Source organism: Aedes aegypti, chromosome 2, assembly GCF_002204515.2.
Source record: "Aedes aegypti strain LVP_AGWG chromosome 2, AaegL5.0 Primary Assembly, whole genome shotgun sequence".
Taxonomy (NCBI): Eukaryota; Metazoa; Arthropoda; class Insecta; order Diptera; family Culicidae; genus Aedes; species Aedes aegypti.
In genome coordinates, this window is record NC_035108.1 from 278981916 (window position 1) to 278996281 (window position 14366).

Sequence of the window (14366 nt, forward strand, 5' to 3'; positions counted from 1 at the left end):
TTCCAGCTAAAACTTCTACAGATTTTGCGCGAGTTGAATTTATCAATTTTAAACAAATTCTTAAGCATCGAGTTCTTTCAAGTTTACGAAACTTGGATTGAACCGCATTTAAATTAGTAAAACACCCATATTCAAAAAAAAACGAATAGTGGTTTCTATAAAGTTTAATTAAATCAGAAGGATTGGGACCCCACCAAATGTAATAATGCTTTATTTATTTATTTATTTTCTTTGCACAAACTTATTGAATATAAAAAAAAGTTTATTCCACAATAATTTCGAATCGAACCATATTCCTAAATACTCATCAACTTGTTCAATTTCATGACCATCATGATACAAATGAATATTAACAGGTGAACGGTTACGAGAAAATAAAATAAATTTAATTTTGGAAACAGAAAATGTAAATCCATTATTATGACCCCAAATATCATTATGTATAAAATGACAAATGATTTCTTCATTATTACCAAAAATAGAAATAACCTTATCATTAACAAATTGATAAAATTGACAACCATTTGGAATAGCAGAAAAAAAATATCACTTGTAAATAAATTATACAAAAATGGACTCAAACAAAAACCTTGAGGAAGTCCAAAATAACTATATCGAATAATCATGATGGTTCTTATCATGAAAAAATCTATTTAATTTACAAAAAAAGTAGATCAATTAAAACAGAATCGTAAGCCACTGAAACATCAAGAAAAGTTGAAACCATATCCTACTCTCTATTGAAATAAAGATTAATTTGCGAAACTAAAATATCATTCAAAAGATATAGTATTCAAGCATCTACTCCGTAAATTTGAAAATATACTAACGAAGGAATCGTTATCGTGAATTGAAGGTTTTGAGCTATTTTGAAAGGGATATCCACTTACTTCAAAATATTCTTCAACGGTGCCAAAATTATTTAAAATTCACAAAGAAGATGATTGGATATCACATGTTCTGAATGCTTAATTCAAAGCTGATGGTTACTTAACTGGTTTATAAGTTAACAATTATGCATCATTGGGAAATATTTTGAAGCATGTGAATATCCCTTCCAAAATAGCTCAAAACCTTTAAATAACGATAACTTTCGATTCCCTCGTTAGAATATTTTCAAGCATCTTTGAATACTATATCTTTCGCATGGTAGGTGCAGAATTCTTGCCTCAATAACAGTTTCTGGCGCATCGTGTCTAATAACGAACACATGGTCTAGCCACAGTTTGTTTGATTGAATGATGTTTCTCATGTGTTGCGCAAAAGTTAAGGCGTGTCTTAAATTCGCCAGTAATGAACTTGTATTCCGAAGGGTGCAGTAAAGTTGTAAGCAATAAGCTTTGATTAGGCAATGTGATAACTTTCATAGTGCATTGGCGAAGCTATTTTGTTCGAAGAGCTGGTGGAATAGTAAGTAGAGGAGAAGATTGCTGATCTTAATGTCGGAGTTTTGATTCTCGTTTACATTTTTGTTTTTCTTTTTTTTAAGTATTTTGCAACAAATCAGCAATTTCGATATAACTTAAATATGTTGCAAACAGACTCCGCCTCTTGTGCTTTTTGCGTTGCTTTTCAGTGTAATTGTAAGTCATATTTTCAACAATTGATAACTCTGATTAGCTTCAAGAGATAATTTTATTCTTGAGTTGAAACAAAGTGTGCTGCTTGGGAAGTTTGGTGCCTTGGATCTTGACTCCTAGAGCTCCGATTGGGCATTTTGATAACCCACTTTAAAGTTATCGCAAATGCCCCATTTTGTAAATAAATTGCTAAATTTTTCATTTTGAACTATTTTTGAAACGAAAGGATTTAGAGCAATATACCCTTTGGCAAAAATGTTTGATTTAACAAGAGAAACGAGTGCGTAAAACAACATTTTTCTTTAAAAATCATACTTTTTAAAATATATCAAAACCAAATTTCTTTCAGTATGGTACATGTGTGATAACGTCAAAGTGTGTGATCAAAATGGTGTGAGTTTTTTACTGCACAAATTTCAAGTTATTTTCTACTGGCGGTAGAAATTTCAGATCAATTGGAGCTCTAGGAGTTAAGATCCAAGTTTCCAAACTTGGCCATTATGTATGAAAAACGGCAAAATGACCTTTTTTTTCGTCGATCACTTCAAGGGGAGGAAAACTTTCATCAAACGAAGTAGATGGCTGAGGATCACAATTATCATTAACTTTATCAGATAATAAATTGGCTCTTTTACTTTTGGATGGAGGTTTGTATATAAATTGACTGGATTTTCATTTCAATCATCATCATTATAATCCGATAATGTTTCATAAATATTAGCAGAAGCAAAATCTCCAGAAGCTTTCAATATTTCTGAATAAGAAAAACGATTTTCTATTTTAATTTGTTGAATGAACTTTTGTTGATTTGCTTTGTAAACTGAACACAACTGATTGAACTATGATTTAATTTACAATAATTACAAACATCAGAATGTTTATCACATTCTGATGTCGAATGGGGTTACCACATTTCGAGCATTTTGGTTTGTTTGAACAATAGTTTGAAGCATGTCCAATGAAAAGGCAACGAGTACAATGCATTAGCTTAGAATAATAGAGCTTCACACTGTATGCAACATTGTCAACTGAAACAAAATCGGAAAACACAGAGCCCGAAGAAATTATTTTTACCTGTCAGGCTGTCTTGGTAGTGTCATTCTAAAAAAACACACCAAGCCGTCTCCATAGGGGACGTTAGCCACAAGGAAGGACGTTCCAAGTAATACTGTTTCATATGGTATGCCCTCTTCAACATCTAATCCAATTTCTCTCGCCGTTCCCTTACGGTACCTATCCATCTAGTATTCATTGCTTTCTTATCCATGCTCCCTTCGAGCAAAATAGACCGATATGCCGGTAAACAAATACAAAAATATAATTATCACGGTCGACACCTTTGTATGTTTAGTTTATACAATAGGAATGAACATAATTTGCATTACGGCCAGTAAATGATAATTTAGATAATCTATTGCAATCTAGAATTTTCACGCGTGAAATTGTTTTTTTATTAATTCCTTAGCCATAGTTAATAACATCATTATAACTCAAAAATGCGTCTATAATGACACCAATTTCTCATGAGTCGCAAGGTGTGTACACTCGATATAAACTTTAAAATAAGTAAGATTCCAGAAGAGCATTCGCATCTCCACGAGAACCAACAATCACCCTTAACCAGTGGCGCAACCAAGGGGGGGTTTTGGGGGTCAAAACCCCCCCCAGAGCAGAATTTTTTTACAAGAACTATCAAATATTTTTTTGAAGTTCAACACTAAAATTCAGAGAGCAATAGGTTGTATTAGCAATTATGTTGTTCGATGTTATGGCTTTCTAATTTAATGACCTTTGAGAAGTTAAAAAAAACTAGTTTACTCGCTTTTTCTGATAAATAAGCTACAGGTTTTTGAAGAGAAGTGTACCAAACAAACATGCAGCTATGTATGCATATCGATACCGTTTAAAAGGCTGTTCGATGAAAAATTCGATGTTTTGAAAAAAAAAAAATGAGAAAGTGGCTCAGCATTTAGCCAATTTTAAGACCTCCAAGATTTGCGCTGCAAGCTTAAAAAACTTAAAAACGTATGTATGGAACAGAAAAATCGAAGACTAATTCAACGCTATCACGCTAACGTAAGTACGTGGATCCAAAATTAGCTTAGATAAACTTCCGAACAAGATATGAAATGTTTGAATGGAGATTCAAACGATCAGAATATTGTGATCCAGTTTAATCATTCATATTTAAAACGTTCAATCTGTAACCAAATTTGAACAGAATGAGATGTTCTTTGGAACCCGAAGATTTTTCCATACTTAACAAACGTATTTCGGAAACATTTGGAAAATTTCACCAGGTGTAACAGATTTCCTTCGAGTAGAATTGTAAATTTTTATAAAAAATGTACCCAGAGTGAACGAAAAAAACTTAAGTTTGCATATGGTGTTATCACAGACAAACAGACGTCACACTCTCACTGCTGTCCATCGATCAACTTTTTGACGTTCGATTCAAATATAAGGTAGGTGGTCAATCGACCACCCGCAACGCTCGCGTCGTTTTTGTTCGTGTTTGACGTTTACACACTACCGCCACCTGTTGGTCCGTCGGCCACCAACAGTGTTTTTAGCATTGGGCGTACATGTTTTCGCGACTATGATTTTGATCGCGATTTGTTCTAAGTGTTACGTCTGTTTCTCTGTGGTGTTATGTTTTTCCTTTAATGTTAATCCAGCAACATTTTTAAATTTTCTTCTCGGAAACTATTACATCTATCCAAGGTTCAAGTTCACAAAACCCCCCCTAGAGTCAAATCCTGGTTGCGCTACTGCCCTTAACTAATCTAAAGATATTTTTTGATTTCTTTAATAGATCTGTATCGTTCATACACCTCTGTAGAAATCAGCAAAACATTTATAGGTTTGTCCTTTTTCCGGAAATAAACTGGATATGGACCAAGAAAAGTGACAGGAAATATTTTAATTCGAGAAGGTTTGGATGCTTGGAATCCCTGTCGGTTTCCATAATTGAAAAACAATGGGGAATACTACATAAAACTAACTAAAGCTACAATTGAAGAAAATTGTTTCTCAGCTCAATCCAAAAACTTCAAAATTTCTATTCTTGAAAGTCAACTTCAAACTTCAAATTCGATTAATCGGATTCACAATCGGATTTGGATCGCATTCACACAATTCAGAAATTAGGACGCTTTTAAAGCCTAAAGTTCTCTTGAACAGCTTGTCAGCCACCAGCAGTTCGAAAAAGACCTCCTCAGTCCAAAGTTCAGAGCAATTGGGTTGTTTAGGGATGAAAAATTCCCAGTTTTTTGTAGTTTGATCGAAAGAGCACATTTTTCTAAGTGCAACACGATTTTATTGCGCTTTAATATCTTAAAATGATTAAAAGAGATTTAATTCCGTCGACTAAATGACATTTCTATTTACATAATGACAGCTCGTCCAGAAGTAAATTTTTCCGAGGGGTGATTCAAACGGGATTTTCATACTAAATTCAAACGTGTTTTAAAAATAGTTCCAGGGCACGGAAGATTGGGAAACTTTGGATTCTGGCTCAGTTTTAAACCAAGAATCAGAATATGTAAAAAAAACAGGATACCCCTAAACAAGCCAATTCCTCCTCAGTGAAAAAATCAGCACGCACTTCAAAGAAACGTTCCCCCTAAAAAAGCTCGCAAAAATCCAAAACAAAACGTCTTTTATCAACACCAAAGCACTCACGAGCTTCCATTCTTGAACAGCAACAGAAGAATTTTCTCCTCCTGAAAAAAGAAAAAAATGTCAGTCGTTGAAAAAACACGTCCTGTTAATTCAAGGCCTACTACAGCAATGACGAAAAGTGTTGCTAGCAAAAAATTCTTTGTATCGGGAATCCTTGAATAATCAGGAACGTATTACCCTACCTCAACAAACAAGATTCAGATTGGTAAATCTCACCAAGTGAACCATATGTGCTTACTAACGCTAACGAAATAACCTTTTGAACCAACACTACCAATTTTCATTTTCAGTATTTTGATCGAATTAAGTGGCTGAATCTGGTTCTAATGTCCACAATAGTGCATAATATTGCATTAAAACATGAATGAGTTATTTCATACGAATCATAAGGATGATGTACCGTTCGAAAACTATGTAGGGTAGAAGCATCGGTTTTGGCCATACGCCAGTTGTAGCCATAGGAGATTATACACCGTTTTACATAGCCAAACAGCATGAAACCTTTTGTGTTAAGTAGTTAACATTCACATGATAGAGCTACATTCATTTACTCGTTCAAATTGATTCAAAACATAAGAAAAACAATTCATTTTCCTTATAATGTTAACTCCCATACACCTAATTTGGCCAGGGCACTCCTAATTTGGCCACTCTCATGAGAAATCAATGCGATTGGCCAATTTAGGAACCGAAATTAAATCTCTGGCCAAAACTGGTTCCGTTGGCCTATATTGACCAACGAGATTTTCAAAGCGAAAAAATGGCTTTCTCTCAGTTTTGATATTTTACACACATAATATGGATTGAAAGTTTGCATTTGACATGTTTGTACTATAATTATGGCTTCCCATTTAATTTTTATTGACATTTTCTCTTAGGCTGGCCAGAACCGGTGCTTTTACCCTAACAGAAACTCATAGCTTTGGTTTAAAAACTTTTAATTTTTATACGTCCATATTTGAAATAGATTGGGAATCACATTTAATGTTTTAAATCTCCTATAGCAAAGTTTAAGACAAAGTTAAAAGTTTAAGGAAACGTTAAAAAATTACGTCAATCTTTTAGGGGTGTGGAGGTGTATGAAATTGCGACAGTGCATATGAGAAAAAGCATGATAGTGGACATGGGGAGGATTGAGATTGACTTAAAAACAATGGACGTAATTTTTGAATTTCCCCTTGCTTTGATAATCGATCAATACCATGTTGACGCGATAATCCATTTTGGTGTTCTACAATGTATGCCGGTTCAATATCTGCCATCATATTTATGAAATTTAACAACTGAAGCTGAAAACCTTTACTTACTATTTGCTTCCGAACCACAGAGTCCTTTAAATGGCATACTATTGATGTATGCAGCCCATGCTGGTCTTCCTCTTCTTCTTCTTGCTTCTCAGCGTAGTGTTCAATGAGCACTTCCATAGTTATTACCTGAGAGCTTGCATTGCCAAAGTTGCCATTTTCACATTCGTATATTATGTGGCAAGTACGATGAAACTCTATGCCCAGGGAAGTCAAATAAATTTCCATTACGAAAAGATCCTGGAGTGACCGGGAATCGATCCCAGACACCTTCAGCATGGCTTTGCTTTTTAGTCGTGGACTCTAACCACTCGGCTAAGGAAGGCCCCTGCTGGTATTACTCGCAAATATGTTTTTTCTTCTTCTTCTTTCTGGCGTTACGTCCCCACTGGGACAAAGCCTGCTTCTCAGCTTAGTGTTCTTATGAGCACTTCCACAGTTATTAACTGAGAGTTTACTGTGCCAATGACCATTTTTGCATGCGTATATCGTGTGGCAGGTACGAAGATACTCTATGCCCTGGGAAGTCGAGAAAATTTCCAACCCGAAAAGATCCTCGACCAGTGGGATTCGAACCCACGACCCTCAGCTTGGTCTTGCTGAATAGCTGCGCGTTTACCGCTACGGCTATCTGGGCCCCTGTTGTTTATGATGTATGAAATGCGTTTGAAATACTCTACTTAACTGTTAAACAATGTATGAAGTTATGGAGTCTAGATTATCCGCTCATATAAAAAATATCGTTTCATTCCTTTTACGTTTAAAAATATATCTTGAATTTTGAGACTTAGATAAGCTGATATATTAAAAATAAAAATCTGTACTTTATTGCCGTGCGTATAGTGTTGCAAAGTAACTAGCAGTATCGATCAAAGAAGTTTAGGTTCAATTCCCGCTGCAGTATTTTTTTCCGTCAGATACGTATTACGATTGTGCCATTTGGCGTTGCATGCTAGTCCGTTGATTTGTGTGATGCTCCCTTTAAAGGCTATAATCGTACATAACGCTTTCCAGGAAACTTTCCACGGTAGGATTGATAGCTAAAAATGTACATGCAACCGAAACGAAACGGAAAACAAAACATACGAGTATGGTCGAGCTTTACATTTTCCTTAGTAATCTAACGGTCACACCGATTGCGAAACTTTAAAAGCTTATGGCAAACCAAAAAGTCCACTGTTTGCAGCTGTCTTCTTTATTGTCTTATTAGAAGCATTGTCAGTGTCTTTATTTTCAAATCTGGTAGTTTCCAAATATTTAAATACATTTTAAAAAAAATGGTTGTTCTATGTAATTTTTAAATTAGCTGGAATATATGTATGTAACATTTTCAAAAATCAAATTCATTCTTTAATATGGTTATTTACCTGATTTTGTCAATCCTTTTTAAATGGGTTTTTGAATTCCCTGTTATATGAAAGCTATCCGTCATAGTTCTTTCAATCCTACACACTACTAAAAACTAATACAGTACTGACCCAATTTTGTCAGCCTATCTTGAATATATCCAAAAATTGTCTTCGTCATGTAGTAGCCGTTTACATTAATACTGATGATGATGTTCGATGTCATGCACGCATGGGCGTAGCCAGAGAGGGCAATGGCAATCCTCCTTCCCTCTGTACAAAAGAACAATTTTACTATGAGAATTAATCTTGTGTTTGAATTCTTCAAAGATTGTCTCCAGCACTCGTATTTATACAGTAGTTACGTCATGGTAGATTATAAAACTTAAAAAGTCTACCAAACATCAGACTTTTTGAAAACATCTTGCCAGAAATTGTTCGAAGGTTTTATCAACAGTCGCAATGGAGATATGCACAGCTGAGTAGTCGACAAATGAATTACGTACAATCTCAAGTATCGCGCTTCGTTACTTGGCAACCTGGCAATTATTTGTTAAAAATGAAAAACCGAAAAACACAGCCGAGTTCACGAAAAAGAAATTTGGTATGTAGGTTCATTCATGAATTCCTCTAAGAATTTCTCTAAAGGTTAAGATGCATCGAAGCCAAAGCTCGAATTTTCAAGAGCACAAATCTAGAGAACCAGGCAACCGTTTGTACTGGAAATTTAACTCATTGGTCACATTTTGTTACATTCTTTCAGGTTTTTTAAGTAATATCTCGAAGATTTCCTTTAAAATTTGCTCCTAATGTTTTATTGGTTTTCTGCCTTGAATAACTCTATAAGCTTTTGAAAGTTTCCCTTCAAAACTACATTTTGATGAAATTCGCTCACAGTATTCTTAATGTAGTTTGGCCTAGGACTCATCAATAGTTTCAAAAACTCCTCTTAAAACTGTCTTAGAGATTCCTTCAGAAATTCCTCTAATCACTTCTATTTTTTTTTTTGCAAAATTGCTAAGATTATGAAGGATTCTTACTGGAATCATCTCACGCGATTTTTCAATCATTCGACCAGGAATTTCACGAAGATGTTTTTCAAGTATTTAATCATCCCATAGGTATTGAAATAATTTCAGATATTTATTCACGACTTTATCGAATGTCATTTATGAATACCTTTAAGAACACAAACAAAATCAGAAACTAAAGAAAGTTTCTAAAAATGTTATTTTTTAATTTTCATATTGGAAACAATTTTTTTACAACAATTCCAGGTGAAATTCTTGATGAAATTTCTGCGAAACTTTTAAAACAATTCTATAAAAATCTTAAAAACAGTTCTGGATGAATTTAAAAATGTTTTAAAATTTACATAGAGATCTCCAGTTGAAATATTCTATTAATTAACTTAAAGGAATTGCAAGAAGAGCTTCGAGGCAATTACTGATGCCATTTTAAAAGAAATTCAGGAAAAAATCCTAAAGAAATTTTCGTTTGATTTTTCTTAGGAATTCCGGTGTCCTAAGAAAAATTCTTAGATAATTCAACGGTTAGGTAGAACTAAGATTCAGATTGATGCCGGTTGTCTTACAGGCCAGAGCAAAATTGCCGATCAAAGGGATCCTTTGGCGCGAAATTTGAGAACGAAATTGTGAGGGCCGCTTTTCTCCCCCTGATAAACAAAAAAAAACCTGACTACGCCCATGTCCCTCGCAAAAGCAATGTTGGTCGTAAACGTAGTTCATAAGCAAATATTAACACATTAAAATTTGAAAAACAGAAACAAAAAATATGTCCCGATTATGTCAGGTTGCCCATTTTGTCAGCCTAAAATTCATCGGGGTGCTGACAAAATCGGGTCTCTACTGTATTACAATGACTTAAATTCCATTTTAAGCAAATAATCTCGATGTAAAAATAAAATAAGGTAAATTTGATATTGGGAGCCAGATAGACATAACGGTAAACGTGCAGATACTAAGCAAGATCATGCTGAGGGTCGTAGGTTAGAGTCCAGCCGGTCGAGCATCTTTTCGTAAAATTTTCTCGACTTCCCTGAGCGTAGAGTATGATCGTACCTGTCACACGATATACACAAGCAAAATCGGTCGATTTGTCAAGAGAGCTGTTAGTTAATATCAGTGGAAGTGCTCGTTAGAAGTTGAGAAGCAGGCTTCTTTAGCGTCAGAAAGAAGAAGAAGAAATTTTATGGTAATTATTTGCACTTAAAAATGTGCCATTCTTGTTAATTAACGTCCAAGCTGTCGGGCACATATGACGTAAATTTACATAAATTTTTAGGGAAGCTGCTTACGCAGACTGAATATTTTGACGTTTCCATTTTAGCTCTAGGAATAGAATGAATGATTCCAGTTATTTAAAATAAATTAGTTCCATGTTACCAACCTTAACAAAAACATCGTTCAAGCATTATTTGAAGGAGGGCTATGTGATTTCAAAAGTGATAGTGTATATGTTAGGTAAAGTGAGTGAAAGAGGTTGGAAGGAGTCTCTAAAAAAATAATTTAATTTTCGAGTCTAGTACACGACTCTGACAACGGCCTTATAGTGGAGGTCGAATAATGCGTAACTGTCAAACGATACAAACTGTAGTGGAATAAAATGATATAGTTCTCATTTCGGTGTTCATTTATTTATAGCTATACCACTAAACAATTCGAAGGTTTATTGTTATTTTCAATTTTTATTTTTATTGCATAATTATTTTTGAGGAAAAATCCCACATAATTTAAGAGGATATAAACAAACATAGCAAAACCAAGACGTTTTGATTGAGACAATTAGTTTTCAAGTTATTCACACATGTATGTTTACCCATTTTTATATGACGTAGACTAGTTCTTGAATAATCTCGACAAACGTCATCGTCACGTGATGCTTTGAATCTTAGAGAGAATATGAACTATTTTTATCTCTCGTACATTGTTTTCGTTCCATTCATAAAAAAAATCATATAAATTATTTATTTTTAATTTCAATGTACATTGAAAAAAACATAATTATTTCTGAATTTTTGGGTCACCCTATCTCACGAAAGAGCACCCTAATGACGAAATAAAAAAATACGGGTCCAAAATTTTTTAAAAAGGCATGACTTGAACAGTTTTTCTAAAAAAATAAAAAAAAAATTTTTTTCTTCGAACATCGACCGCCTTGGGGACGGACCAGCACAATTATGCTGGTCTGAATTTGACCCTAAAAAGTTCATGGAGTGATAGAATAGCCAAAATAAAGAATGTTTTGTTCAACGAGATGATGAGTTTATAAGGTAAATTTTGAAATAATCACTCGAATATGGTCCGTCCCGAAAGGGATATGAACGATTTGCATTTTTTTTTATTTGTTTGTGACCGGAATGAGAATCAATCCTTTGTAGAGTTTTCAATTTTCCCGGGATTTGACTTCCCGGGAAACGGGAAATAAAATTTTCATTTCCCGGGAATTCCCGGGATCCCGGGAAATCCTTAAAACCTGTAAATTAAGCTAATTTCATGCAGTTCTTTGATTTTGTATTACATTTAGGGGTCTATTTTGTAAATCGAGCAGATTCCTGCGACTCATCTGTAGTCACTGCCGATCAAAGTAAGCATGCTTAATTCAGATGTCACCCATCGACTCCCATAGTAATCCAGTCACATAAAGTGACAACTGTAGAAAAATTAATTGAATTAATTAAATTAAATTAATTAATTAATGTATATTATGGGCCCTATTTTATAAGTCGAGTCGATCGAAATGACTCGACTGAAATCACTGTCGACCAAAAAATTCGCTCGACACGGCTCTGTCACTCGAGTTTTTCGACAGTTGTCATTCTATGTGACCGGATTACAATGGCAGTCGACGTGTGACATCTGAAATATGCATACTTACTTTGATCGACAATGTCTACAGATGAGTCACTTGAGATTGCTCGATTTTTAAAATAAACCTCTATATTTTAGAACAGTAAATAAGCACGATTATTTCTCTTATTTGTGGGCAGTGAATCAAATTATCATCAAAATAGACAAAAAAAACAAACAATAAAACAAGCTCGCTCACAACCGTTTGTCGCAACTGTTGCGGATAAGGACACAATCAAAAGCAAAATTGTCATGACAATCACAGAGCGCAACATTGTTGCAACCTTTTCAACTCGCAATTAATCAGTTATTTTAAACACAATACCAAATTTGATTTTTTTTTTTTGATAGTTGAAGCCTTCATCAGGTCATGCTAAACAAATCATCTCAAATTCAAATAATACTTGCCAACATTTAGGACTCTATTTTTTGAAATCAAACCATTTTATGTGACTCGTCTGCAGTCACTGTCGAACACAGTAGGCATGCATATTTCAGAAGTCACCCATCGACTACCATATTAATCCTGTCACATAGAGTGGACAGCTGTCGAATAATTCGAGTGACAGAGTCGTGTCGAGTGAATTTTTTGGTCGACAGTGACTCCAGTCGAGTCGTTTTTGATCGACTCGACTTATAAAATAGACCCCTAATCAATCATTTCAAACACTATAATAAAAACCAACTAGAGCCTTTCGCTAAAAATTGTGACTGTTACATTTGATAGAAACCGTAAGCGAGATGGATCAACGAGGTCCGAGCTCGTAAAGAAAGCAACAAAAATATAGAAATCATAAAAAGTCTATAAACCTACTCAAATCATGGAGTAAATCCCTCGAAAGTTCCTTTATATTGCATATGAACTTTCTTGGAAAAACATATCGTCAAAAATATATGCATTTATTAATAACCATTTGATTACGAAAAAAAAAACACCAATGAACATCAAAATATAATTAGTAATCTAGTGAGGACATTAGTTGGTATGATGTGAAAAGTAAATTGTGCGATAGTTTACTTGAATATATATGCTCAATTCCTCATTGAGACAGAGCTTCCCGGGAAATTCGGGAATCCCGGGAAATAGAAAATCATTTCCCGGGAAACGGGAATCCCGGGAAATCTCATTTCCCGGGAAATGTTCCCGGGATTGAAAATACTAATCCTTTGGCTTTTAATATTTTGCTTGAAAGAAAAAGTTAACAATCATAAAACCATGAAGCCTTCGGCTTTATATCATAATTGTTCAAAATGTAGTTAACATCTTTAAACCTATTTAAAATGTGGACACACACTTGCAACCCGAGGAAGCGAACTAAAACAACCCCCACAACTGGAAGGTAGTGGTGTGGTGAGTGACTGTGCGATGCAGCTGCCTGACCGCAGCTTTACAAACCGGTAAGCTGTACTGCTATCTGCCCACTCTTCGCTCTCGCTATCCGGCCGGTCGGCATTGGCGGTTTTGCCGGTTGCGTTGCCTCGGAATATTCATCTCCGAATGGCAAGGTCGCCACGTCGTCGTCGTCCCGCAACGCCAACTGTCATCGGCTCGTGATCTGATAGGTAGCCGCTTGCCACCGTTTATACGATTCGAAAGGAACAACACGATTCGAAAGGAATTCGTTTCTATCGATGAACTCGTCAAAGACAGGAAGCAAGTACGTACCTCCTATGCTGTCGTTACATTCAATTTGAAGCCTACGACCAATGACCGCTAAACCGCCTTCACGCTGTAATGATTCTTTTTTTCAGATAAAGGAAACCCGATTGATTTCCTACGCAAAGGCAATTATGGGGTCACGAGGAGCAATCGAACCGAATGAATTCATAACTTCTCAAAGCTCTATGGCGATTCATTCATTAGGGGTCGTCCATAAACCATGTGGTTATTGAGGATTTTATTCGTGATCAACAATTGTTGTCTAAGGTGACAACTACTGGGATTCTTCTGCAGGTGTGACACCTGCTCAGGTGTTCCACTTTAAATTCCGCTAAAGGAATTATATATTCTTAAGATTCACTAGAGGAGTTTCTCCTTGAATTTTTTTTAACGTTACGTAATAAATGAAAGCAACTTTACTTTTCTTACCCATTTATAAGACTTGAACGATTTCAATTCAAATCACTTCCATTTTGCCGTTTTCAATTCCTTAGGTAACGTCCACTGTTACAAAGAAATGGAATTGACATAGTTTAAGATCTTTTTGAACTTCAAATGCAAATGCCTAAATTGCAAATTAGAAAAAAAAACAAAAAAGGAATTTTTTGTTCCATTGGGACGTAGTTCCAAGAATAATACTAAGAAGAAGCAGTGTAAAATAACAACTACATAGCACCATTTGAGAGAGCAAAAAAACAAACCCTTCGCTTCGGCTACGTGTTTATGTTTTTGTTATCGAACTGCTTAAAATAACACCAAACAAGAATTGCTACTCGTTTACCCTGCATTTCAATTCTGTTTCCACCGGGCAATTGCTGGTGCCGGTGAGACCCAGTTAAAATGTTCGAAAGTTAATGAATCAGCTAAAAACTTCCCACCACACCTCTGCCATGCGTTGCTCAATTTGGCGGACCAATTGCTGG

General features: G+C 35.1%; 1 protein-coding gene and 1 long non-coding RNA gene across 2 annotated transcripts in view; one reads left to right on the plus strand and one right to left on the minus strand.

The window, feature by feature from the left end:
• The window catches only part of LOC5574311 (protein gustavus), a 756279-nt gene that overhangs the window by 672447 nt on the left and 69466 nt on the right, over positions 1 to 14366 (minus strand). The window lies entirely within an intron of this gene.
• LOC110676613 lies at positions 13175 to 13879 on the plus strand. The gene is made up of 2 exons (XR_002500562.1): positions 13175 to 13441; positions 13536 to 13879. It is a non-coding gene; the product is annotated as an uncharacterized LOC110676613 (long non-coding RNA).